Source organism: Spermophilus citellus, assembly GCF_964194105.1.
Source record: "Spermophilus citellus genome assembly, chromosome: 17".
NCBI classification, from domain to species: Eukaryota; Metazoa; Chordata; class Mammalia; order Rodentia; family Sciuridae; genus Spermophilus; species Spermophilus citellus.
This window is the reverse complement of record NC_138199.1, coordinates 76,787,128-76,803,321: the sequence shown is the minus strand read 5'-3', so window position 1 is coordinate 76,803,321 and position 16,194 is coordinate 76,787,128. Positions and strand designations below refer to the sequence as shown.

General features: G+C 42.0%; 1 protein-coding gene across 5 annotated transcripts in view; it reads right to left on the bottom strand.

Moving 5' to 3' along the window:
- RPTOR (regulatory associated protein of MTOR complex 1) overlaps positions 1-16,194 on the bottom strand; it is a 332,026-nt gene that overhangs the window by 297,329 nt on the left and 18,503 nt on the right. Inside the window, exon 2 of one of the 5 annotated variants that reach the window (XM_081272394.1) lies at positions 14,812-14,924. The exons of the other annotated variants lie outside the window; for them this stretch is intronic. The gene's annotated coding sequence lies outside the window, so the exon portion shown is untranslated. The remainder of the gene's footprint in view (positions 1-14,811; positions 14,925-16,194) is intronic. 5 annotated transcript variants of the gene reach the window in all.

Genomic DNA, 16,194 nt, shown 5'->3' with positions numbered 1-16,194 from the left:
ACCCCTGCCTCTTGGAGGGAGAAATGTGAGATCCCCATGTGGTCCATGATGACCATGTGCTTCCCTAGGCATGAACTAAGACATGCTTCATTACAAAAACCTCTGGCCATAAAGGAGTCCACAGAGTCCACGAGGCCCTTGTGGGCAAGCAAAGAGGCTCATTAGGTGGACAAGCCAGCAGGAACTCACTGTGTGTCTCAGCTATTCACCCTCCCTCAGTGGAGGCTCTGTGTATCAGATGGTTACAGAGGCACAGCAAGTAGAACCACCACTGCTGCATGGAAGGTTCAAGAATACACAGAACAGGTGGCGGGGGGGGGGGGGGGGGGGGGGTTGTAGCTGAGCCGTACAGCGTTCGCCTAGCATGTGCGAGGCGCTGTGTTCAATCCTCAGCACCACATAAAAATAAATAAATAAAATAAAGGTATTGTGTCCAACTACAACCAAAAGAAAAAAAAAAATACACAGAACGGACAAACTGATGCTACTTGTCCCAAGGAGCAGCCTGCAATGGGGATCAAGGAGCCCACTCTCCAGATGCCCTCCTAGCCTCTGCTGGAGATGCAGACACAAGGAGAGTGCAACTCTTACCTCTATTCCAGAGAATTTTCTATTGGATTCTGCCATCAGGAACACCAGAGGAAGACTGCCGACAAAAGAACCGTGCCCCCTGCACTCCCAGCTCCTTGGTGCCCCCAGGACCCACCTCACACCCAGGCACATACACAGCACCACCTGGCTGTTTCCCAACCTCTGCAGTCCCAGCTCTAGTTCCCCAGGTCTTCTCTATTGCTTCACTTTGTCTCCTGGTCCTAGAGGTACGAGCTGCCTCCTCTAGCTACATTCTGCCATCTTAAGCTTTCTTGTCTGTCTTTCTAGCCTCCAACTCCCATGAAATCAATTCCCTAACTAATGCCCTCTACTGAAGTACCCAGAAGATTTCCTATCTTTACCAGATCCTGACTGGGATATTTCCTTATGCTTCAACTCAAAGGGAAAAGACACAATTGAGCATGTTGGTGCACATCTGTAACCCAGCAACTCAGGAGGTTGAAGGATCTGCAAGTTTGAGGCCAGCTAGGTGACTTGGCAAGATTCTGTCTTAAGACCAAAAAAAATTTAAAAGTCTGGAAATGTAGCTCAGTGATAGAGTGCCCCTGAGTTCAATCTCCCATGCTGTCAAAAAAAAGAGAGAAAAAATTACACACATGATCTAAAGCTGTTCAGAGCACTTAGAGCAATAATGTCTGCCCTGTTGCTTGACAATGCTGGGACACTGGTCAGATTGTGCTGATCAGAAACTCCCACCAGAGAATGTCTCCCCTCGTTCCCCAGCCCACCCTGCCACCTTGCAGACAGCCAGTTCCGAGTTCAGATTACTTCACCTCTCAAACCTTCAATTTTCTCCTCTGTTAAGTATGTGTAAGAGCAGAGCCAACTCCTCGTGACTGTTGACATCTAGGAAGCCATTCACCCGTCTCACTTGCCCAAGAATACTCTGTGTTCTAAGTTGAACCAATCCAACTGCTTGGCCGAATCTCCTTGGAAGACAGGGTTTTGAACCCCTCACTTCCTGAGCCATACACCCTGAAGAATTCTAATTTCATATACACTCTTTTTAAAAATAATGATGTTTAAAAAAAAAAACAGTTCATAAGCAGGAAAGCTCTCTCCTCCTTATCTGGATGCTGGAACCTGTTAGCACAGCCAGAAGTTGATAACCAGGGTCTGATCCATCTATTCTGGCAGCATTTCACAGTGCTGGGCCACATTTTGCCTTCAATCAACTAAAACACCTAAATGTGTTTTCACGGACCTGAAGGTGTCTGAGCCTACCATGTCTTCATTATATGTAAATCCTCAAATAACGAAGGAAACCCTTTCTGCTTCTTAGCTATTCACCCTCTCCCTCCAGGAAGGCTGTAGATTCAAAGCCCTTCTGAGAAAATAGTGATGGACAGGCATGTTGCTGAAGCAGGACACAGGAGAGCGTATTCTACAGATGAATGCTAGTCTCCAATCACTGCACCCTGACCACCTTGTTGCACCTTTATGAATTACCTGAAAATGGAGGGCACAGCAAGTACACTTACCTGATTCTTGAATGACTTAAGCAGAGAAGATTGCAAATAAGCTCCAGGAAGTAATCAGGAATCCAGAAAGATCTGGCAAAGGCCAAATAAAACCTAAGACAAAATATCAGGTTCTGCACCAGCAGAAACCAACCACAAAGCAGAGAATAGGAAGCAGTGGCTGAGCATATATAAAAGGAGGCTCAAGGAATTTCTAAGAAAGCACAGAAGCAGTACAAGCCCCCAGGCAAGGGAACAGACTCAGGCCACTTTTAGCCAGCAGTCTGCACCCAGAACTCAGATGATGGAAGTGACCCCCTTCGACCGTCCACTCTGGAGGTAGGAAGTTGGAGGGCGGCCAGGGCGTGGGAGTCCACTGAGGTTCCATCCCAGCACTGCAAAAACATTTTAAAGTATACCAGGGGGAACAGCTGTGGGAAGGGAAGAAAGAGAGAAAGGCAACAAGCGCTCCAGGCAGGTAGAGGCTCCAGGCTGGTCCTCCAGCTTCACTCCCACCTCCCACCGGGGTTCCATCATCCTCTCACCCTATCAGCTGACTCCCCGGACTCTAAGATAATGAGACAGTCCAAGCACAGGAGGGACAGGGGCTATACAGGAAAAAACCTGAATATCCAACAAGAAGCAAGTGTAGAAGTGTAGAATAACAAGAAGATGTTAAAAATTGGCAAAAATAACATTCAGTAACATGGAAGAACTGCATAAGCAAACAAAAAAGAGTGCGACATAGAGTTTGTGGCTCCCTGAGAGCAAGGTAATGCACTGGGGAAATGGCAGGAAAAGCAATGCCAAAGCTCATTTAAGTGGTTCCTAGCATTATTTCATTATCACTATTTTAATACTATATGCTTTGGTTTTTCAAATCTATGATATTGCTTTCTTGCAAGTGGCAAACTATAAAACAAAGGTAACTTGTGTTCCAGGGTACAAAGCAGTACAAAATGCTATGGGGCTTAAAACAGGAGGTTAGGACAGGAAGCAGGAAGAGGCTGGATCTGAAATAAACCACACAGGTGTCACAGTTTGCTGCGGCTGGGAAGCAGGCACACTACAGTAACCTTTTTTCACATAGGGACGTGAATATGTCAGAATAAGTGGAAAGCCTAGAGTAAAAAAAAAAAATGCAATGCAAAAAGTAACTCCATTTGAACAACGTGTGGCTCTTTCTATGCAAGTAAATACACTATAAATTTTGAACTTAGAAATATATTATTAACCTCATTTTCTTTTGCTGTTAGCTCAGTAAACGTGGCTTTCTTATTTTTAATGTAGCAAAAGTGCTCTTTCATGCATTTTATTGCTGGTGCCTATACTGAGATCTCACCCCTCCTCTCTTTGTGTACATCTGGTGTCTTTCCTAAGCCATATCCTTTCCTTTTCTGTCCTTACTAAGAAAGGAACAGCTAAGGGTGATTCACAAAAACCAATGCTTAATATACTTAAGCAGAAACACTAGGAAACAAAAAGAATAAAAACTGTGTTTCTATAGTAATAATTACTGCCAAAAAATATTTTCCTTATTAAAAATTCTAACATACCAATGCAACTATTTTATTTCAAACACCACTTACACCTTACACATAAAAATCAAACCAGTTTCTTTTTTCTTTTTTTTTTTCTTTTTTTTTTTCTTTTTTTTTTGGTGTATGTGGGGGGGTGGGGATTGAACTCAATGGCACTTGACCACTGAGCAACATCCCCTGTCCCATTTTGTATTTTATTTAGAGACAGGAGCTCACTGAGTTGCTTAGTGCCTCTCTATTGCTGAGGCTGGCTTCAAACTCACAATCCTCTTGCCTCAGCCTCCCAAGAGGCTAGGATTATAGGCGTGGGCCACCACACCTAGCTAAAATTAGCTCCGTTTCTAAAACTATTCTGGTAAAACCAAGATGCAGACTTCCTTGAAGTATAGGATCAGACAGGCTGTTTCTACCCAGTCCCAGCCTCACCCCATTCACCAGACCGCTTGTTTAATGTCACCTGTATGATTAGAGATGACATTAACATATAATAGAGAAAGTGGCCCCACTCCACAGAAACTGTGTGATGAGTCACGAGAGACTGTAGGAAATGAGGAAGCAAAGGAAAAGACCTCAAGATCCAGGGATGAGGGCCAGCTGCTGGGGCCTGCCTTTCCACATGGGGAGGTAGGGACAGTGCAGAGGAGGAGTAAACTAGACCAAATACCAAATGTTTTCCTTTCTTTGATTTATAATCTCAATAAAAACACAGAGGAGCTGTCCAGAGACTATGAAACTAGAAGGTCAAAATCCAAGGAGAAGAGTGGGCCTCTGCAGACCTAGAGAATCTTCTGATGAGGGGAAGATTCAAGGAGAAAGCAGCCGAAAGCAGGAACCAGGATGAGAGTCCCAGAATCCAGGCACAAGGCCATCCCCACAGACCAAGTGCCACCTCCATACCCACACCCCAGGGAACCTGGCAGTGACAAGAACATTAGAGAAAAGACACAAAATCATGGCCCTGAGGACACAGAATCACAAGCAGCCTCATGCATTTTGTTTTGTTTTGTTTTGTTTTTTTTAATTTTAATATTTTATTTTTTAGTTCTCGGCGGACACAACATCTTTGTTGGTATGTGGTGCTGAGGATCGAACCCGGGCCGCATGCATGCGAGGCGAGCGCGCTACCGCTGAGCCACATCTCCAGCCCCTCATGCATTTTTAACAGTTTATTGAGTTATGCCGCCCCCTACCTGTGCGGGCAGCTGAACTTAAGGTCACTCTGTGAATTTGCAGGGACACCAAATAAAAGAGACACACTTTACCTTTACACAAGCTTCAGGGCGGCTTCTCCATTCTCGGCCTCAGGCCCCCCAAGAGGGAGAGCAAGAGAAAGTCCCGAGAGGCTGGCGAGAGAGAGCACATTCAGAAGTGGGCTTTTACTGGGGGGACTCTTGTTCTTTAGAAAGTTCCATCCAAAAAAAGGTCAGAAGGAGCAGGGTTACCAAGGACAGGTGACTGTAACTCAACCCTGGGGACACATCCCACAAGAAGACCATCTTACTATCGGAGCTAGACTCTGCCCTAACCAGAACAAATGCAGTGGTTGGTCAGAATCTGAGGCATCAGGACAGGAAGAGTGCGGTCATGCATTGTGGCTCCCCACAGAGTTATACTTTATATATCATAAAAGTCACCTGTAATAAGTATACAACTGTACACTGATTTTAGAATATTTAGAGTTTTGCTAAATCTAACCACACGATCTAATATTAGAATATTTGCATCACCCAAAAAGAAGCTGTCAAGCTTTTTCTGAAATCATTCTTCACTCCACACACACACCCCAAGAGTCATCCCGACACATCACGGGGAATCACACTAGGTGATTTCCTGTCAGCTTCATACACTTTTGCAAGTTGGGTTCCCATGTCCAGATAGCCCAAGCAACGCTGAGCCACGAACTTGTTTAAAGTGATCCCAGACTGGAACCAAACACCTGACAAAAGCCAACAAGATTCCGCTCTGGTCAGAGATACCTTCATCCCTTATTATTATTCACCTAATTCCAACAAATAATTTTCCAAGGATGAAAACAGTGAATAGTAAGAAATAACAGCATATAAACAAACACACTGCAGGGGGTAATGAATAACTAAGCAACAAACAGAAGATCCAAAAATTCAAAATTGGAATTACCAAATAATACAATGCTATGTCTATTTATTCAAGTGAAGTAAAAATGGCAAATTGAAAATTTGCTGCGGCTGGGAAGCAGGCACACTACAGTAACCTTTTTTCACATAGGGATGTGAATATGTCAGAATAAGTGGAAAGCCTAGAGTAAAAAAAAATGCAATGCAAAAAGTAACTCCATTTGCAAAATTCTTTTAAGTAACCTATTAGAATACAACAAAAAATATATATATTATTAAACTCAGTAGATTGAGAGAACTAAACAGAATACAGAATGGGATGAGGGGACCCAGAGCCTTCTAACAGCAGCTTAAACCTGATCAAGAGAGAATCTGTGAACTCAATAATGAAAAACAGAAGAAAATGTCCACAATGAAGCACAGAAAGCCAAAAAGGCCAAAAATATGAAGAAAAACATAAAAGAGAGAGAACATACATCTAATTAGTTTCAAAAACAGTGTAGAATGAAATAGGCAACATCCAAAGTGACAACAGCTGTGAATTTTACCTGATGAAAGGCTCTAAATCAGACTCAAGAAACCCAACAAATTTAAAGAGAAAATGAACAAAAATCAAAGCTGGGGAGAGGAGCCAATGTGGAGAGCAGGCACACCAAGCCAGCTGAAGCACTGGGCAGGTGGCTGGCAGCTTCCAGGGCTGCAAGGAAATACCAGACGACAGCCCACACCCAGGAGCACCCTTCGAGAATGAGAACTGAAGGAAGATGTTTTCAGAGTAACAAAGAGAACTGGGCATCAGCAGGCCCTCAGGAGAGGAAATTCTAAAATATCAAAATAAGTGATTTCCTGAGGTCCAAAAAAGGTGAAGAGCAAAGAGAGGCATAAATTTTATGTTGACCTGAAAAGACACTGACTAGATAAAGTAAGAGAGACCCAGCCTTGTGGTGCTAAAAATAGAAATACCAACAATACTATCATATGAGAATCAAAGCAGTTAGTGATTTCCAAAATTTTGAATTGTCCAGGAAAAGGACCAAAGGTCTTGATCTACTTGATTTTTTTTTTTTTTTAGCATTCCTACCACAATTTCTAGGGAACTGTTATGAGAAAGAGAAACAGTGCATGATTTCCAAAAATCATAGTAAAGGGGAAGAAACTAGATAAATATTTTCAATCCATAAGAAAAAGTAAAGCCGGGTGTGGTGACAAACACCTGTAATCTCAGCTACTTGGGAGACTGAGGCAGGTAGACGGGAGTTCCAGGTCATCCTGGGCAACTTATCAAGACCCTGCCTCAAAATAAAAAGGACTAGGTAGAGCACCCCTGGTTCAATTCCCAATACTCCAAACAAACAAAAAGTACAGGCAGGACAAAAAATACAAAATAAGATGGCAGGTTTTGGTCCAAATAAGTGTAAATAGACTAAGTGGTCCAATTAAAATAGAAAAAACACCAGTCTGGATATTTTTAATCCAACTGTAAGCTGTTTACAAGAGACATAAGAAACACTGGAGCCAACCTAAAGAGAGGGAAAAGTAAACAGTGTAAACAGGTTTAAACAGCCACCAGGAGAAAACTGGTGTAAGCACATTCCTGACACCAAAGAGACACAGAGCAAAAGCACCATTCGGGAGAGGGCCCCTCCAACAGCAGGCTCAGACTCCAAGAATATCTAGGCATTCTGAGCTGACGCAATGCAAGAGCATAACTTCAAATGAGGAACAGAGCCTCAAATGCGAAGCACAACACCAGGGCCCAGGACTGCACAGAGCAGCAAATGCAGACCATCACTGCACTGCCCAGAGCAGACATGCAAGATCACAGGGCAATCACAGGGCAAAGTTAGCAGCAATGCGTACTACCACAGGGTGGGGCTGTTGTTGTTGTTTCTTTTTTCTTTTTGGAGGTCCTGGGATGGAACCCAGGGCCTTGTGCATGCTAGACAAACACTCTACCACTGAACTACCTCCCCATCCCTGGGGTGGAGTTTTAACACAGCTCCCCCAGTTACTGACAGAAGTAGTCAAAATCAGTAAAGACAGATCTACAGTATCTGACTTAATGGACACATAAAGAAGGTGGCACCAACTGTGGATACCCATTATTTCCAGTACATTGGCCATATGCAGGTCCACAGAGTAAATCTCAACAAATTTCAAAATGTAAACGCATAAGAATTGTGCAAGTTGTATGACCCACAACACTAGGGGGCGCCATCCGCATGTGACAATAATGTCAATGGCTCCCCCTAGCCAGGCATGCACACAGGCTGCCCTGCTGAAATCAGAGGCATTCTTATCAGATGCAACAAAGCCAAAAGTACATCCTGGAAAACTATGTTTCAAAATTCCAAAACACTTTTAAGCAGCAAATTAATGAAGTCAAAATGAAAAACAAAATAATTCAAAGTGAATATTAACACAAATACTTCAAAACTTGTTGAATGCAGCATAGCATTTAATTCCCAGAACTAAATACATATATCTTAGGACAGGCAGATGGCTCAAGACTGATAGTATCATAGATGTCCCCCTCAAAAAATTGAGGAGGAGGGCTGGGGATGTGGCTCAAGTGGTAATGCGCTTGCCTGGCATGTACGGGGCGCTGGGCTGATCCTCAGCACCACATAAAAATAAAATAAAGATGTTGTGTCCACCGAAAACTAAAAAATAAATATTTTTTGAAAAAAAATTGAGGAGGGGGATAAAATGAAGCCATGGAGGGTAGAGGAAAGAAATAATATATTAAAAAGTAAAGTAATGAAATATAACAAACACAGAGAGTCAAGAATGCTAATTACTTGAAAGGTTAATAAAATAGACAATCCTCTGGCAATAATGGAGATTAAAAGGGCGGATGTGCAAATACAGAATGTCACGATTGAAAAAGGAACATTATTATTATCATGAAGACAGAATATCATGAACAACTTTATTCCCATAAACTTAAAACCTAGATGAAATAGACAAAGTCCTCTAAAAATGTAACTTACCAAAACTAACTTAAAAAGAAAAACAAATGCAGAAAGCTATTAAAAACCTAAATCTGGACTTTAAAATTTTTTTTGCACAGACCGCTTTAGGATTCAATGGTTTCATTGGCAGTTCTCCTGAGCATTCATAGACCTGATCATTCCAATCCTGGACACCAACCCATTGAGCTCAAGAGCTATCATGAAGTGGAACCCTCCCCAGCCAAGGAGAAGATAACCTAGGGCTGACTTCTCATGGCCCTGACTTCCTGGAAATGCCCCTAAGACAGCTGGAGAAGCTGGTGCCAGGAGCCCTTGATCCACCCGGCTCTGTGGTTCTAGAATGGAAGACAGGAAGGCAGAATTCTTCGGTGCCCACTGCACACACTTATACACGGCCTGGCACCCCTGGGGGTACTGCAGGTCGGTGCAGCGGGGAGAGGGCGAGAAGCTGCATGCACTGCTGCTGGGGGTCTCCATGAGATGGGGACACTATGAATGCTGCATCTAAAACAACATGCAAAAATAAATCGTATTCTCACCTGCCAACAAAAACAAACAGCTAAAAATGCTTTTTGTTCCTTTTTTTTTTTTTAAAGCATCAAGATAATATTGAATGCCTAAAAGAATTTCCACAGAAGACAGGCAAGCTCTCTATAGGGAAAAGTATGACTTCATTCAGGGACCTACATATCTAAATATAAGAGATATGCCATGCTCATGGCTGGAAGCCTCAATGTTGTAAAGATGTCAATTCTCCCCAAATTGATGTTCAGGCTCAATGCAGTCTCAATCAAACATCCAACAGATAATGTATAGTTGAGCTTTGCAAGCTGCTACTTAAACTTATATGAAGCACAAAAGAACAAGATGGCTAAGACATTCTCAAAGAAAACTCATGTGAGATCTGCCTTCACACGATTTTCTATAAAGCCCCAGCAATTAAGAGAGACCAGCAGAACAAGCACACAGCCTCAGGCAGACCTCAAGTACACTGCAGCTTTGTACGTGACAGAGCAGTGCAAGAAGGGAAAGGACATGCTCCTCAGCAGTGTTAACTAAGAACTCTAGATCCACCCGGGGAAAAGAGAGACTGGAGCCCTGAATTGCCCCCAAGAGGGAAGGCAAGACACAGAGCTGCTGCAGAGAACACAGAAATTACCTTCACACTCAGGAAAGAAAAACTTATAAACAAAATATAAAGAAGCACTAACTCTAAAGGGAAAGACTGCCAAATCTGACATTAAATCTGAGAGTGTCAAAAGACCCTACAAAGATCATGAACAAACAAGCTTCACAGTGGAAATGTATTCATAGTACAAAATATATGAAAGCTCCTAGAATCAATAATAAAAAGATAACTCAACAGAAAATAGACAAAATACCCAAATGGGCATTTTTTTTTTAAAGAAACCATGCAATTTCCTTGTGCCCTACACGTGCTTGCAGGCACAAGGACAAGCAAGAAAATTCACTCCATTGTGATTTGGTAGCAGGAAGGGTAAGCCAGCTGGGTTGTGCTCAGGTATCGCAGCCTCACAGAGGGCAAAGGTGAGTTAAGCACACACACCACATACTCAACACCTGGGAGAATCCACTGAGGAAATGAGCAACACACAAAAAAAATAAATGCAGCCTATCACTTAGATAAATCTCAAAGTAGGTAAAACTGAAGTGCAGTTTCTAGAAATGCATGCATGGACAGGAAACCATTAAGAACCATTAAAAAAGTAAGAGCAGGGGCTGGGGTTGTGGCTCAGGGGTGCGAGGCACTGGGTTCGATTCTCAGCACCACATAAAAATAAAATAAAGGTGTTGTGTTCAACTACAACTAAAAAGATATCCAAAAAAAAAAAAAAAAAAGTAAGAGCAAGATTTGCCGCTTAGAGTGAGAAAGTAGTGAAGATAAAAGGGCACATCAAGGGCTTTCAGGGTGCTGAAATGTTCCCTTTCCTGACCAGAAGTTCACAAATGATTTTTTAAAACATTGATTGAACTGTAAATAGATGTCTCATTATCTTAAAAAGGAAAGAAAATCAAGTAGGAATAGGATGGATCTTCTTAAATAAACCAGGTAAATGAAAAGAGCTGTTGGACTATTCCTTGCAGGGCTCCAATGGCTGTTAGCACCAAAGAGGATTTTGTATAATTAACTAAGCCTTCAAGGTAGCAAGTCAAATCCAGAGCCCTGAGACTGCGTGACAAAGTGCCCAGTTTAGATCTGTAACACCAACCAGGAGAGGATTTGATTCTCAGAGCTTAAATCCTGCTGCATGTTTAACAATTATTTCAGTTTCTCCTCTGACCTTCCTAGCTTTCCAAAGCTCAAATGAGATGCAAATGCCTCTCTCCCTTCCAGCAGGGAGGGGTTCTCAGAGCACTGGCAGGCTTCTCACCTGGACGGGGCAGGGGCGCTCCTGCAGACATTCATCTGCACTATTTATTGGATACACCAAGTCATCTTAAACTTTAATGGCATATTTAAGTTGGAAGAATACTCCACTGTGAGAAAATTAGGTCCAACAAAAAATAAACCCAATAATGAACAATTTATTAATTACAAAAAATCAACTATCAAGAAATCAACTACACTGTGGCACACATGTGTAATCCCAGTGCCTTGGGAGGCTGAGGGGGAATTCCGCCTTCAAGGTCAGCCTCAGCAACTTATCAAGACCCTGGAATTGGTGGGGCAAAGTACCCAAGAAAAGAATGCTCACAGAGAAGGGACTGGACTCCAGAATCCCACACAGAGTCACTTGGAGTTCCTGGCTGAATGACAGGCTATGTGCGCTTCTGGTGAGACTCCAGGAAACCAAGCAAAGAACAACTACTGGGGAAGAGGAGGCTAGAAAAGGCCAGGAAAAACAGGTTCCAACATACGGAAAGAAGAGAGCTGGGAGGACACCAGCAGACACAGCAATGCCACTGGGCACAGGGCTAACCTAGACCCAGAGTGAAGGCTCCTCCAGGCAGAGGTCTTCAGACTTTTTATGCAAGTGCCAGAATCAAGATTCCAGACTTCAGAGGCCTCACAGTCTATCCACCTTGGCCACTGCAGAATGAAAGCAGCAAACAACACATGAATGATGTGGCCGGGTTCCCAAAGACTTAAGCAGGGGCCACATTTGATCTGCAGGCCACAATGTGCCAATCCCTAACCTAGATCTGTTTTTAAAAAGAAAGAAAACGATCCTTGAAAGAATGAAACTGATTCACAAGTAAATGAACTTCCTGCCAGAATAAAACTCAATGCTACCATTTAAAAAAGACAATAAAACCTGGATCCTCAAAATGTAACATTCTTTAGACTATCACTATGGTCCATCATGCAACCAAAATCACTAGATGTAAGAAAAAGCAGGAAAATGTGGCCCATAGCTGTGACCAAAAGACCTGACAAGAACAACTACCAGATGCCATAGGAGAACAGAGGCAAGCTTGAAGACAGCACAACAGAAACAATCCAAACTGAGCAAAGAAAGGGGTCCTCAGCAGAACAACATCAAGCATCTAAAATAAGCATAACCAGAAACTGAAGAGGAGCAGGAAGAGGAATAGAAAAAAATGGAAGAAACAATGGCAGTACATTTTACAAACTCTTGGTAAAAACTGTACTCCTACAGATCTAAGAATCAGAATAGGCACATCATAATCAAACAACCAAATTCCAATAATAAAGAGAAAACTCCTAAAAGTAACTGAGGAAAAAAAGACTCATTACATTCTGGAGGGGAAAAAAAAAAAAAACAATGAGAGGCCAGGTATGGTGGTACACACCTATCCTCCCAGCAACTCGGAGGCTGAGGCAAGAGGATCAAAAATTTGAGGCTAGCTTCAGCAACTTAGCAAGGCCCTAAGCAACTCAGTGAGACCCTGTCTCAGAATAATATATATATGAATAAAGTCGGAGACTGGAAATGTTGGTTAAGTGGTTAAGTGGTTAAGCTCCCCTGGATTCAATCCCCAGTACCAAAAAAACAAAAAACTCCCCAGTGAGAACCCTCCCCAGGATGGTACAAACCAGGGACAAAAGAGCCATGCTAGAAGGAGAGCTGCCAACCACAAATTCCACATCCAGGGAAAATACCCTTCAAAAATGAAGGTGACATGAAGACATCCCCAGAAAGGCAAGAGCTGAGAGAACATGCTGCCAGCAGACCAAGACTATGAGAATGTTGGCATCCTCCAGGCTGAAGAAGATGCCAAACTCACAAAGGAGCGCAGACTGGAAATGGAAACATGGGAAGTGTGAAACATTTTCTGATTTTGTAATTTCTTTCAAAGATAACTATTTTATACAAAGATAACACTGTAGCATGGGGTTTATAACATACAAGTAAATCAGATATCCATACCAAAAAGAGAGACACAGAGGGCTGGGGCTCAGTGGTAGAGCGCTTGCCTAGCCATGTGTGAGGCACTGGGTGTGAGTCTCAGCACCACATAAAAAATAAACAAATAAAGGTATTGTCTCCATCTATAACTAATAAAAATATTTTTTAAAAAAAGAAGGATGGGCTGGGGATGTGGCTCAAGCAGTAGCGCGCTCGCCTGGCATGCATGCGGCCCGGGTTTGAGCCTCAGCACCACATACAAAGATGTTGTGTCAGCCAAGAACCAAAAAATATTCAAAAATTCTCTCTCTCTAAAAAAAAGAAGAAGAAGAAGAAGGATGCAGAAATCTGTCATCTCAGAGTTCTCATGTCACATGGAACGGGGTGTGACATCTTAGCAGACAAACTCTGATAACATTTAAGTTAAGGATGTAATGCTATAAATCTGACTTGCTATAAACCACCAAAATATTAAAACAAGAGAAACACATCTAATACACAACAGAGGACTTATAATAGGGCAATTTTTTTTAACTAACATTAAAATCATCTTGCAGGTTTTAAGTATTATAGCGCAGAAGCTAATGTAGCTCAGTGCTTGCCTAGCATGCACAAGAACTCCAGCCTAGGGGGGAAAAATTACAGTACAGGAAAATGCAAACTTTTTTAAGTATAAGTCTATCCATCCTACCTCCCACTCCTGTCCATCTGTATCTTTGCATACATTTTTACATAGATGAACAATTATTTTATAAGTATATGCGCCTAAAAAAAAACAAACAAAAAAAACAGGATCACTAAGAAATCTTCCAAATTAAAAAGTGAATTACAACCCTGTCAGAGGACACCTGAAATGTGGTCTTTCAAACACCTCTTTAAAAACCCTCTGATGGGCAGACTCACAGACTCTGGAACAGGAGTCCCCTGTGCTTCTCCTTTGCTAGCAAAGCAATAAAACTTCTTTTTCCATTTTCTTAAGATAATAATAATAATTTTAAAATAATAAAAATAAATAGGAACATATCATATAGTCTGTTCTATGTCTCATTTGTTTTTATTTAATAAAATATCTTGGAAACTTCCCATACCAGCACATATAGAGTGTAACTCCGCTGTCTTTACCAGCAGCACTGAAATCTATTGACTGATGTACCACATTTACATGATCCCCTCTCTACTGATGGCAGAGTTATTTGCAGTTTATTTGCATTCAATAAATACTAAGTAAGCAAGTGAATGAGTGCTGCAATAAACATTCTATGGAAAATTAGGATAAAAGCCAGTTTTTCATATTTGCTTGGATTTATTATTCCTAGATTTTAAAATAGGCTTACAATTGTGTAAAGACAAAGGCAGAGTCATTCATTTTTTAAAATATTCACACTACTTTCAAAATGCATTTCTATGGAAGTCACCAAATGAAAGAAAAAATAATATATAGAATCTCCTTAGCATAAAATGCCTCTCGAAGAAAATTCTTTTGCATAAGGGACAATCGGACCACTCCTTCTCAAATACATATAGTTAAGTGAAAACTACAAAAAATAAAAAACAAAACTCTAATATGGTAATAAAATAGGTTACAAATTAGGAGTTCCTGCCCAAAATTAAGAACATCAATATAAAGCACTGACACAGCACCAGGACATCTGATCATCAACACAATGTTAAGGCAATAAATAAGCAAGGGCCAGGGCTCAGCCCTACTCAGCAGGACCAGAGAGTGTCAGGGATTGAGGACAAGGGAACAAAGCCAGCTCCAAGACTACTGTAACCTTCGGACACACTTTTGGCACCTGAGCTCCTTCAGGGCACCTGCAGCAGACACAGCACGTGAAGCCCCAAGCCACTCCGTGATCATCCCTTGATCCCTTTCATCACAGGACCCAGGCAAGGGTAAGAAGGTACCCTAAACACAAACACAGAAGAATGTGAATCAAACCAAAACTCACAGGTGAAATTCAAGTTCTAGATCTTAGCAACAAGTTCCTAGGCTTTGCTTTCAGAGAAGGGAGTCCCTGGACAGAATAAAGAAGAAGCCCTGCAAACAAGAGGAGGAAACAAAAGACCCAAATCCAGGCGGCAGGAAGTGTGGCTTCAGACCCACTTCCAAATTCCAAAGGTCAGCCCCACATCTGCCTCCAGGTGAGAATGGAAGGATTTCCTACCTGAAGCGCACTTTACCTGGAACAGTGCTGGGTCAAGGGAATGTCAATGTTCAAATGGGGAAGTGACAAATGCAGAGTAGAAGAACCAGAGAGGCACACACAGCAGCAAATAAGGGTTTTTAGGACATGTCCAAAAACTCCCTGTTAAACTCAAGCAGTTCACCTCACAGACCACGAAGTAGAGCAATGAAAATGCTCACCTTGGTAGCACCTTCATTAGAAATAGGGCTACAATAATAACTATCAGATCCTGAAAATTCCACCCCAGTTAGATCCTGAAAATTCCCAGAACTGTTTGAACAAGAATACTCATTCTGAATGAAATTAATCTGACCACTAAAGAAAATGTGAAAGCTATTACTGGATACCTAATATCTGGAGTGATGGCTTATAAGAACAGATTCATTTTCCGTAGAGCATTCACAAACACTAACCTAAAGAAATATGTCATAAAGTCTAGTTTTTTTAAAATTTTTTTTGTAGTTATTGATGGACAATACCTTTATTTTTATGTGGTGCTAAGGATTGAACCCAGTACCTCACACATGCCAGGCAAGCATCTGCCACTGAGCTACAGCCCCAGCCCATAAAGTCTATAGTTTTTGATGAATCTGTAATACTTTCCCTTCATTCAACATGAGCAAATAGAACAAGGATCTTAGGAGAGCTCCTGCCCTAGGCCAAAAAAGGGGAAAGATGGAGAGAGAAATCTAAGCCATCCAGCTTGGAACACCCACTAGGATGGTGTTTGTTGAAACTTTTGCCCCCCACCAACTGATAGAAATCCTAGGTATGGCTAGCTGCCTCAAAAGGCTACAGTTTCTACTCTTTATCTTCCAAATATCCAATCACTTACAATATCTAAGCCACCATACACAAATAGAATGGTGTGGATTATTAGCTTTGCCACATTGAGCATGTGGACAAAAATACTAAGAGGCTCAAGCCAGTGCCCTCAGAACTATAAGGAAGGCCATTTACTGGTCCCTTGTTTCCCTGCAATCCCAGATC